This window comes from Amblyomma americanum, chromosome 6 (assembly GCF_052857255.1).
Source record: "Amblyomma americanum isolate KBUSLIRL-KWMA chromosome 6, ASM5285725v1, whole genome shotgun sequence".
In the NCBI taxonomy this organism is placed as follows: Eukaryota; Metazoa; Arthropoda; class Arachnida; order Ixodida; family Ixodidae; genus Amblyomma; species Amblyomma americanum.
In genome coordinates, this window is record NC_135502.1 from 75,347,923 (window position 1) to 75,359,918 (window position 11,996).

Consider the following 11,996-nt stretch of genomic DNA (forward strand, 5'->3'; position numbering starts at 1 on the left):
GTTCAAAGTGAGTCTATTTGTTAAAAACCATTTATTGACTCTCTGAAGTTCTGAGTTTAAAGTATGCTTGGCTGTTTCAACGGAATTAGCGGTCACCAACAATGAGGTGTCGTCGGCGTACATAATGGCACGGGTATTTATTAGGCAATCGGGTAAGTTGTTTGTGTAAAGTGTAAAAAGTATAGGCCCCAGTACTGAGCCCTGCGGAACACCTACGGAAATAGAACGCGAACTTGACGCGTGTTCGTCAATAATAACACACTGCCGTCGCCCAGTTAAATAGCTTCTAAAGAAATCGAGTGATACACCTCTGAACCCATATCGTTCTAGTTTCTTGCATAAAATATCGAGATCCACAGTGTCGAATGCCTTCTTAATGTCCAGGAATACACCAACAGAAATATTGTTATTATTGAGTGCTTCATTGATTGAGTCAGTTATAGAAAGCACAGCCGTGGTGGTCGATCTAAATTTCTGAAAACCATGTTGGGACGTTGACAGAATTGCATTTTTAGTCAGGAATTGCGTAATTCTTTTAGCCAATAGTTTTTCAAACAGAGTGTTTATACAGCTAAGGATTGAGATCGGCCTATAGTTTCCGAGTTCATTAGGATTCCCACTTTTGTAGATAGGGACTACCTTGGCGAGCTTCAAAATATCAGGATAGATGCCGGACAGAAACGCTTTATTAAATAAAGATGCTAAGGTGGCAGCTAGGACGCCACTGTTGTTTTTAATTATGGAAACCGGAATACCATCGAGACCCGTGGCCTTAGTAGCATCCATTGAATTAAGTGCACTCATTACTTCGTCACTGCTTATTTCTATAAAACCGAAGGTCTTTTCAAGATACTCAGGCAGAGAAGGTTCGTCTGTGAGACCCATACTTAAACGTAAATCAGCACCCACTGAGCAGAAATGATCGTTAAACTGATCTGATAGCAGGTGTTTATCTGGGGAAAGGGCCAGGTCAGGAAGTATTCGGTTTGATGGAGTAGGCTGAATTATCGAGTTCACTGTAGCCCAGAGTTTCTTAGAATTGCCGGCGCATGCGTTTATTTGGTTACTAAAATATAGCTTCTTCTGTACACGCATGGTAGCAACAGCTTTATTTCTATGAATCTTATACTGAGCACTATAATATGCGTTCCCTCTGTTTTGTTTCATTTTGGTGTGCCAGTGGTCGCGCGTTTTTATCATATTTAGCACAGCTGCTGTCATCCAAGGGCACACTGGATGTGTATAGTACGTTTTTTTCTGCGTAAAACTACAATCATTTATCACAGCTTTGATTCTATCGACAAGGCTGCAGCAGTGTTCATTGGCATTCATATCGGCGAGGTCTGCAAAGCTCATTTCAGAGAGCCTGAGTGCGCATTTTTGATAGTCAATTTTCTTCCTAAGCTCGCATGTGCTGTCAGAAGTTCTACGGCTATCTCTATCGTCTACGCGGTATAAGAAGGCAATCGCGAAGTGATCTGCCACTGCTGTATCATATGCCCCAGCCAAATAACAAGGTGGCACGAAATTGCATATCACATGGTCGAGGCATGTCGAGCTGGAACCTGCGATTCGGGTCGGAGTAGAGATAAGATTCGTAAATCCATATGAAAATAACAGGTCAGTGTATTCGCTGTGGTTGGCACCTAAAGTATCAATATTAGTATCGCCGACGATGATTGCTTTTTTGTTCTTATCGGTTACGTGTATAAAAACAGATTCAAGATCATTCACAAACTTACTACGATCTGCGTGGGGGGCTCTATAAACAACACCAACCATGACACCCTCAAGTTCAACAAATAGAAATTCCGAACTGCTACTGACGGATGCGTTAAGATACGGATAGTCGCAGTGTACAAGGGTCTTTTTAATGTACAAACCTACCCCTCCTCCTCGATTGTTCGAAATGCGGGGACGGGACAGAAATACATAATTGGGAATGTTATAGCTTTCACCGGGCATCAGCCAGGTTTCTGTAATGGCTATAACATCGTAAAGAAAGCTGTGCTCTGCTAGAAACGTACAAAGGCCGTCAAAATTTCTAGCTATGCTCCTTACATTGCAATGCAGTATGGTGCGTGATTCATTTAACGTGAGAAATTTATGAGTGGTTCGTACAGTCAGCATTTTGAATGAACTAGACTATAAGGCTGAGGTCGGCCTCTGTAGAAATTCGGATCACGTCCGAGTTGTCTGCTTTTCGCGCCAAGATCCGGCCACGAGATACCCATGCATACTTCCAGTTGTGAAGTTTCTTCGCCGCTATAGCCCTAGCAAGCAACACTTTATACTCTGGGCAAAGATGTTCGTTTACGAACACGGATGTTGATCCAGAAATGCCAAGGTCCGATGTGATTAAGCGAGTTTTTTTTGCCGATTCGAGCAGTTTATCACGGGCATCACTTGACCTGAACTTAACGATGATATTCGATTTGTTCCTGTCTTTTGTTGGCACTCGATGCACGAGGTCAATATCGTTCACCGTTATTTCCGCTCCCACCTTCGTGGCAAGAGCGGAGACAATGCCTGTCAGTGACTCGCTGTCAGTAGTAGGGATGCCTTTTAACTCAAGGTTATTTCTGCGACTGTACTGCTGAAGTTCAGTTAGATCTGCTCTAGTACGCTGCAGCTGTTTCGAAAGTTCACTGTTTTCATGCTTTAGATACTTCTGCTCTTCCTTAAGCTCGCTTATCTCCCGACGTGCCTCGGCCAGTTCTTTCTTAAATTCTTCAAAACTTTCATTCATAAATTCGACTGATCCCCGCAGGGTGCCAAGCTCATGGTTCAGGTTACTTCCCAAGGCTTCCAACTTGCTGTTAAGCTTCACAAGAAAACTTCCAACTTCTTTCACAGTAGTTGGAGCCTTGTCGAATAGCTTTTCTCTCTTTTCTTTCGTGCCGAATGAGGACTGCGACGTCAACGTGTGCTTACAGATCACGTGAGACATGAAAAAACTGCAATATAATCTTTGCTTCCACATTTATTGTCATTCCGGCTCATGTGGAAGAATGACTTCAGCACTGTGGTGAATTAAAACGATGAAGCAACGATTATATGGACGTTTTTACATGCCTCAAGTGACACAAAAGCACTCTTTGGCGCCACAGCCACCCTTCGGCTGTTGAAACCGCAACCAGAAAAGCATGACAGAAAAAAATTCGACCTTACATTATTTAGCAGTCGTAGGTGAGCACCACATGGTGATTCATGCGTAGTAGTGTCTCCCGCATCACTCTAGAGAGGAAAGCATGTAACCAAAATTAGGTATCTACACTACTTTAACAATCGCCAAGATCGGATCGTGCACGATCCGGTCCGCTCGACAAGCATCAATCCGGTACGTCGTCTGAATCCATCTTTAGATGCGGCCTTCGTATTTTTGACAACGTTGTTGTGCTCCCCCGGTTTTGTTACGAAGTTCTCGCTCTGACCTGTATAAACGAAACACATGCACATTGTATTCGCGAAGAACACATGCCAAAATTAGCAGTGGCTTAGCTCGGCTATGCCAGGATATACGTAGCGTGAGCTACGCTGAGCCGCTGAGCATCAATTGCCGCTGAGCAGCAATTTCTCTCTCCTTCTCCATGGTTATACCACACTGGCAAACGCCCCGCTATATGTATACCTCCACTGATACCTCTGCGCATGAGCACAAAATAAGAGGCGTTATCAAGCGGCTCCAGCGCAGCGTCAGACTTGGCTACTGCGCAACAGAGGCGCACAGCTGGGCACGCGCCGCGGCTATGAAGTCTCTTCTCTGCAACGTGCAGACCGGCGAGGCGCGCGCGGCGGCGGCGGAGCGCCAGCTGTGCGCCGTGTGACGTCACTGCTCCTCACGCATGCGCAGCACGGCTCTCCAGGAGCCACGCGAAACTGCTCAACCTCGGCCAGTGTAGCTCACGCTACAAAATTTCGCTCACGCCAGGTAAATAAGGGTAGGCGGCACGGGCTGTGCAGGTGGTGCCAACCACTTCTGATGGGCGTGATGACACTTGTGACACGCCGGGTTGACGGAATGAAAATTAAGATACCGGCCTGTGTGCATCTGCGTGCGTGCGTGCGCGCGCGTGCTTGTGTGTGTGCGTGTGTGTGTGCGTGTTTGTGTGTGTGCGCGCTTTGACTTTACGCTTAGTTAAGTGAAATAACCTGTTCTAAGAAACGTATACGTAACTGTACACAAGTGAGTGCCAAGAAATTTTTTGGTGTTAGGCTTCAAAGTACGTCGTCGAGAGTTTGAGGAATTAGGAGTGTCTACGAAATTTAGAAAATCAGTTAGAAACAATGAAACGCTAATTTATTTATGTGCTGTGCTACACCTGAGAGGCATGCATCTTAACCATATATGCGAGCTGTCGTGCTGTCTTGTTACAGCAATCAGCACGGAATATGAACGATTTGTTGACGGTAAGTAGGGAAGCAAGTTTAACAACCTGCGTCGCCTTCTTGTTACAATACACCTGGGCAGTTCCCAGGTTGGCAGTAAACTCAGAGTTCACTTCTGTTTTACGTCTAACAACCAGAAGGAAATATACAAACAGCGGCATCTTTCTAGGTGTGTTTTCTTTTCATGGCATCCAGTCGCCAGAAAGGCTGCTGTTGTTTTTGTTTCCGGTTAAAAAATATAAAGAGCGCATGACGGAGCTGAGTAAGTCCCGACAGCGAAAAACCGCGCGCTTTTAACAACGCCATATAAACACGCGTGCACAAAGCTCATTCCGGGTAAATTCCGCTGTTTTCGTCATCTTTCAAGCTTTTAAGTCCGTAGCTCTTCTTTCGTTTGAGCCACATGAAAGTTGGGGTATAGTTCCCGGGAACATTTCTTTCAGGCGGGAGCTCTTGTTTGGCTATCGCAGTGCACGCAGAGTACACATATACGCACAGAGCTCCCACGCCAGAGAATCCGTGTACACTCTTGCATCCCACTCGGGTGAAGCTTAGCGCATCTGTGCGCGCGCAGTGGAAAAAAGATACGAACCTGTGAAGGAAAACAGAAGCGAAGGAAAATTGAGCGGGTCCTCCATATAGCCTCCCGCGTCTCCAGCAGAAGAAGAAACTGGAGCTTAGCCCACCTGGGCCGCTCTCACCGCGTTATCAACGCAGCGCGTCCTTTTGTTGCTGCTATTACGCCTTCCACCCGACGTTTTTCCCCGCTAAGGAACCCAAGCAGCCTATTCCATCGAGGGCACGGGCGGGAGCAGGTCTACATTAAATTCCATAGAGCAGCACAGAGCGAGGCTACTTCCTTCATTTCCTCTCCCTTTCTCTTCTGCTCTCGCAAAAGGGAAACGGCCGCAGGAAGGCTGAAGCCGGATTGAAGAACTGCTGAACTGGCATCGCTATTCGTTTCTTCCCGATTCCTGCTTCGGCAAGAAAGGTAAAGATTGCGTGCGCAGTTCCGTCAGTGTGGCGTGCCTTCAGTGCGTGCAGTGAGCCTATTCGCGTGGCTTCGGACCGGAGTCGGTGGAGTCGAGTTATGGGCCGTTCCGTGCGACGTTGCCGGGTATTCGAAAAAAAAATAGAGGATGCAATCTCGAGAAAATAGGTAATAGTCACGGGTGCCATCAGTAGGCTGTTTTCCTCACTCCGTATTTATTTTCTTATGAACTTCAAGACATAAACATGCTAATTGCACTTTCCAGTCAAGTCAGCAATGATTAAGCGCGCTTATGAAGTGAAAATGTCGAACAAAGTAATATTCAGCACAAAAGTGAGGATTAGTTTTGCTGTTGCTATTTAACAGTTAAAAAAGGCGAAGAGTGAAAAATAACCATCAATCTGCCTCCGTAAAACAATATAAGCAAACATGACAAACACAGGTCTCGCTTACTCCAACCAAGGTGCCATCGATTAGGCAGATAAAACAGTGCTAAGTTGTTTTCTTGTCGCAGAAACTGTGTGAAGACCTTTGTACATAAGCGCTGGGGCGGCTCAGTGACTGTAGCTTTCTGTTGCTTAGCCAAAGGTCAGGCGTGATCCAAACCGAGCCGCATTTCGATGGAGGCGAAATGCACACACGCGCGTATGCTATGCAGTGTCAGTGCATGATGTGAAGAATCCCGGGGAGTCGATATTAATCTGGAGCCCTTCTTCAATGCGGCGTCTATTGTGACAGATAACCAGCTTGCGGAGGTTGTCCACGTATGCAGACTACGTCATTTTATCTCTGTCTCTCTCTCTCACACACACACACACACACACACACACACACACACACACACACACACACACACACACACACACACACACACACACACACACACACACACACACACACACACACACACACACACACACACACACACACACACACACACACACACACACACACACACACACACACACACGCACGCACACACACACACACACACAGACACACAAACACACACACACACACGGATAGAGAGAGAGAGGTTTCAAAAGCCGCCTGCAAAGACCAGGAGTAAGTAGGTGCTAGGCCTCTCGTTTCCTTTGAGAGGGAGTGCATCTCCCAACCATTTTACATAGGAAATTACCGCGATGTAGAACAATACGCAACTCAGCCCGACGAGTCATCTAAGAATAACTTCCGCGGATTCGTCACCACTTTTCTTTTTGGCAAAGCCGCCAGTAGGTCTCGGTGCTTGACTAAGGCACGCCCACTCAATCCGAGACGCTCATTAGAAATTGGGATGTGCTTCGTCTGCCCGGGGCCTTGGAAACTTTACACCGGAGTAATTGCAATAAATATGGTGTAAAATAGTTCTGCGCGCTTCTTTGTTTCTTATTAGGATTGCATGAGCGGCACTTCAGATATGAAAAGCCTACCTCTCTTTCTGCCCCCGGAAGTCCGAAAAAAAATGGTTCCGCTTTGTTTGAGATAATGTAGCGTCATCACGCGTTGAACCAAGCACACGTTCCTTGTTATTTGGTGTATGTTTTATCGAGCAAGGACCATGAATATGAAATTCGTACAGCCAAAGGTAACATTAGCAAGTATTTTTATTCGTTGATAACACGCCCCGCTGAGTGGCATCGCTTGTCCTTTGACGTTGTAGGTATCACAGACCACTGTCATTTCCGTGAATCCCTTTCTGAGCTCTTATTGCGTTACCGATCAATCGATTTTGCAGTTGCTTGTTTATTTTTCATTCTGGCTTAATGGGGTTTACTTTACTTTCGCTCGCTAATGCACTTGCATGCAATAATAAAATGAAATGATGGGCCGACTGCCGCAATGTTTACAAACGCCTTTGAATTTCGATTTATACCTACTGCGCATTCGAACCATGCATGGGTACCGTAAGTGGAGAATGATAAGAAAGCAACTTTGAAATAAAGATCATATAGCGAAACATGAAAACGGTTAAGCAGACGCTTGACAGGGCGTTCCGAAGCTCAGACAATAATAATAATAATTGGTTTTTGGGGAAAGGAAATGGCACAGTATCTGTCTCATACATCGTTGGACACCTGAACCGCGCCGTAAGGGAAGGGATAAAGGAGGGAGTGAAAGGAGAAAGGAAGAGAAAGGTGCCGTAGTGGAGGGCTCCGGAATAATTTCGACCACCTGGGGATCTTTAACGTGCACTGGCATCGCACAGCACACGGGCGCCTTATCGTTTTTCCTCCATAAAAACGCAGCCGCCGCGGTCGGGTTCGAACCCGGGAACTCCGGATCAAGCGAAGCTCAGACAGCTGATCCCAGATTAGACCCTCAAGCGCCTAAAACCGCAATGATGATGCCAGTGATGTACGGCTATTATAAGAGCATGTTTTAAAGGGACAATAAGAATATCATTCTCTGGTGTTTTCTCGCTTTGTTGCCGTGGGAACGAGAGATGCAGTAACCGGCAAGAGAGTTGGATTTAAATAATTTTCCCGCCATTCGAGTAAAAAATCTAGACCTCCTCGCCTAAAAGGACGACTTGGCACCGTTTTAAAGTGAATGACGTTCTAGTGTAGCCTCTGGGATACGCGACAAAAAACAGTGTCGACGTACAGTACGTGTTTGACATGTGAAATTGGCCGGTGACGGCGACACAGGTATAAAAGCTCCGTTTTAAATGAGAGTGGCCTCTTTCATTAGACCACGGTGTTCTATCGATACAGACCAGCTTCTATTTCTTCTCAAGGTTCCTTTAAGCTTTTTATTTATTTATTTTTTTTGCAGCGCCCGTCGAACTACGTTCGTGCACTTTCGAGTCAAGATACTTTCATAGAATAACATACACGAGAGAGAGAAACAGAGATAAAACGTTTATAGATTGCTCATAGCGTCTTCGGAGTCTTCATGGGTGGAGTCCCTAGTCCAGGACTCCTGCGGTGGCTGCGGAAGCGTGGGCCCGTTCGACCAGTCAAACCTGATCCCCGAATTCCCAGCTGGGCAGCGCTACCTCCCACTGCTCCGGCGTGGCATTGTGTATGACTGGGACTGCCGGGTTGTGTTGGCATCCCCATGTGGTCTGGTATAGTGTGTCTGTCTCTCCGCAGAGTCCGCACCATGGGCATGTGGGTCTTTATGTAGTGGGATGTATCTTATTTAGAAAAATAAGCATGGATATATGTTTGCTTGCAGCTGTCTCCAACTTACAGCCTGATGTTGAGTGAGTTGGCTATGGCGTAGGGGATAGAGAGATCCTTAGTCCCTTAAAGTGCTCCAGTATGTCGCCGTACGTCTAGGTAACTGGCTCGTGTTCCAACGCATCAGCCGTCACTCGTTTAGTATGTCCTCGAGCGATGGCGTTTGCTGCGTGGTTCCCGGCCAGGCCGGCGTGTCCCGGTGTCCACACGATGCAATGTTTTTTCTTCGCTCGCGCCGCCTTGGCTTAGAACTCGGAGTGCATTCTTGCCAGTTCCGCCTCGCAGGAAATTAGACAGCCAGTCTGCGAGATGATTACCACGAATTCGCCTCTACTGTTAGCAAGGTGATAAGTTGGGCTGGCTGGCGCATGATCTTGTGGCAGGAACCGCGCAGCACTAGACAAAGAAGGGACAGGCGGGACACGTCGCTGCCTTCGGCGACTGCGAGACATACGCGAGAAGACCGAGTGTTGGACGTGCTTTCTCACTTGCAGCCGTCAGGTAGGATCGAATCGACGAATCGTAAGAGACCGCAGCCATGGCCTAGTGGTTTGGGCGCCCGTCTCGGCTGCGGGAGGTGGTCGGTTCGAAACCCACCGCCGGTTACCCACCGGTAAAAATGGGTACAAGCGTCCCCGGCCTGGCGCCCGGCTTTCTTTAGGGGTGTCCGCTTGGGAGAGGCTCCGTAAACCCCTCTGCGCCCCTCGCAGGCGAACGGCGAGGGGCAAAAAAATTGTTCGAAAAAATTCGAACAAAATACCAATTGGAGGGTACCGCTAGTGTTGTAATATGAACTGAGGGTTTATTACGGACACACAGCTAGGTAAATAATGGGGGTCTGTGATAAAACCTCACTAGAAATTCCGCCCTGATGGTGTCTTTCATTCGTATCTTGTCCTCATTTTATGCGCTGTTTCATAATGGACTACCGATTCCCGGCTACATCGCTACTCTCCCACTGCAGCCAGTCATCGACTAATCACGACTCTACGTATGGTGTATCTTCCACGTTAATTCAAGTTCGGTATAGTACGTGTTATACAAGCGAAAGCGGACGGTTACTGCAGGTAAACGGTGCTGAAGTCGCGCCCGTAGACAGCACTGAGAGGCGCGCTCCGCGTCACAGAGCTGTCGTGCCATCCGTGCATAGCATTCCCCGTCCCGTCGACACAACGGCGCGCTCAACAGTGGGAACAACGAGAGCAGGGCGAGGGACTCGCGCGGCTCTAAACTCTGCCCCCTCCGGCAGCGAGCGAGAAGGGGTCGGGTTTCGCCCTCACAGCGGCAGGTGCCTTGGCAGCAGCGCGGAGCGGCCCCTCGGCGCAGTTCTGGGCGCGCATCCAAAGAGCATGGCGCAAGGGGAACCCGCCGCCGCTCCCCTCGAGCCAGCCCAGGCGTGGGGGTCGACAAGGCGACGCGCTGTATCGCTGCTGGAACGGAATGCTCCCTCGGTACACAGCCGCTCGGCGCTGGGGACTTGTAATAACTCGTTACCAGTGTGTAATTGCGTTCCCCCGGCCAAATTCTTCTTCACCCCATGGCGCCAATCCCGTCCGAGAACGACGCGGACCATGTGGATTTGCCTATGATTGTGCATAATTTGTCATGATTATCGTCTCGCAGTCTGGTTACGGCGTAGCAAACCCTAAATGTGAATTAAATTCCGTGCCTTACCCAATTACATGAACCCAAGTAGCCATAGTAAGCTAGTGATTGATCACTGATTAATATCAGCCTGGCTAAGCTTATTGCAAGGCACAGGACGGAGGCCTGTTGATCTGGAACCTTGCCTTCCGCATTGTGGAACAGGTCTGGATGTCTGCATCTGAGGCATACGTGCGTCATGCGATGCGTGCCAGACCGGCCTGATTACGTGTTTCTGATGTACATTAGTATTGTGTGACATACGTGTACAAGCTGCTACACGCATGAACGTGTGCATTATGTCTTGGACACCATATGCAGCTCACTAAATTATTACGACACTCTCTCCCCTTTCGTCCTTCTTCCCTTCCAGACTGTGAAGGAGGATACCAGAGGAGTCCTCCTCCGACAGGCCTCTCCACCATCCCTGACATTAAGCTCTCTATCTAAGGTAAGTTGTTGGACAAGTTAGTGACGGTATTCCATGACTACAGCGTGACGATCAGGACAAGGAGAAAGGAACACGCAACGGCTTTCAGCGCTGTGTTGTGCTGTTCCTTTCACCCTGTTCTGTCCGTCGCGCTGTAGTCATGGAATCTCTCCACCTTGCGCCAGTCAAGTCTATTAGTCACTCCATCTAAGCTCCAGTCGCCCCCGACCCCGTTCTGTCCACTCCCTCACCCTAATACACCCATCTGAGCTGTCTGTTCCACGAAATGCGTGCCCTGTCCAAGCATATTTCCTCCCCTCCGTGCCAGCTGGTGCATCATCAGCTTGCTGTTCTTTAATCCATGCCGCTGTCTCTCTCTCTGTTGACAGCATTTCCCGTTGCACTGTCCTGAGCCTATTTCCGATAATTTGTGCGTTTTCATCTTCCATGGTGAACTGATTAGTGGCAGGATACATCGGTTATATACTTTCGTTTTTAAAGATACCGGCAAGTTTATCATAACCTGGGAAATTTGCCATACGTGCTCAAGCAACCCGTATAAAAATGGTCTATAGACAGTCTATAGACTTCTTGTAGGCTCCATTGCCTTCCTATACATATTTCTTTGTCTATACATAGTCTATATACTTTCTATAGACAAAACTCTACAAAAAAAGTGTATGACCATAAATATATAGACTGTCTATAGGATTTGCATTGCCGATATACTGTTCTCTAGGGTTTATCTATAGAGAGTCTATAGACTTTAGAGACAGAAGTCTATGGACAGTCTATAGACTGACTAAACAAATTTTTGTAAGAAAAATCCTTACAATTTCACTAATTCCCCTCTCGTGTTTCGGATCAGTGTGACTGCGTAACCAAATCAGATGCTCATGTTGCTCCCTGTGGAGATCTATAAGCTGATAATATCTTGCTGTAAGATGTTCCTGCCTATTTCCACTACTACTCCCATTTGCTCGGATACTCCGAGCTACTTCAATTTCTTCGATACTTCTCAAGCGCTGACTCGGAATGGTTCGCGTGGGCATGCAGTGAATAACGGCGCATATACTGTGCATGCTTGCCTCAGACTTTTTATACTCTCATCTTTTAAGTCATATTTCTGAAGATTACCGCCCTGTGCAGTCCGAGCCGACATCTTGTAACCTATTTACGTGGTGGTCAGCCATACGTGCACAACCGGTGAGGCTTGATGATATTTTTATGGCGTAACGGCATATCTGTGCCCTTGCGCCACGGCACAAGGTTCTTCTACTCATGGTGGGGTCAAAGACCCATTTCCTAAGCAAGGAGCCGAGAACCAGGCGAAGGAAAGTTTGTACCCATTGTATCA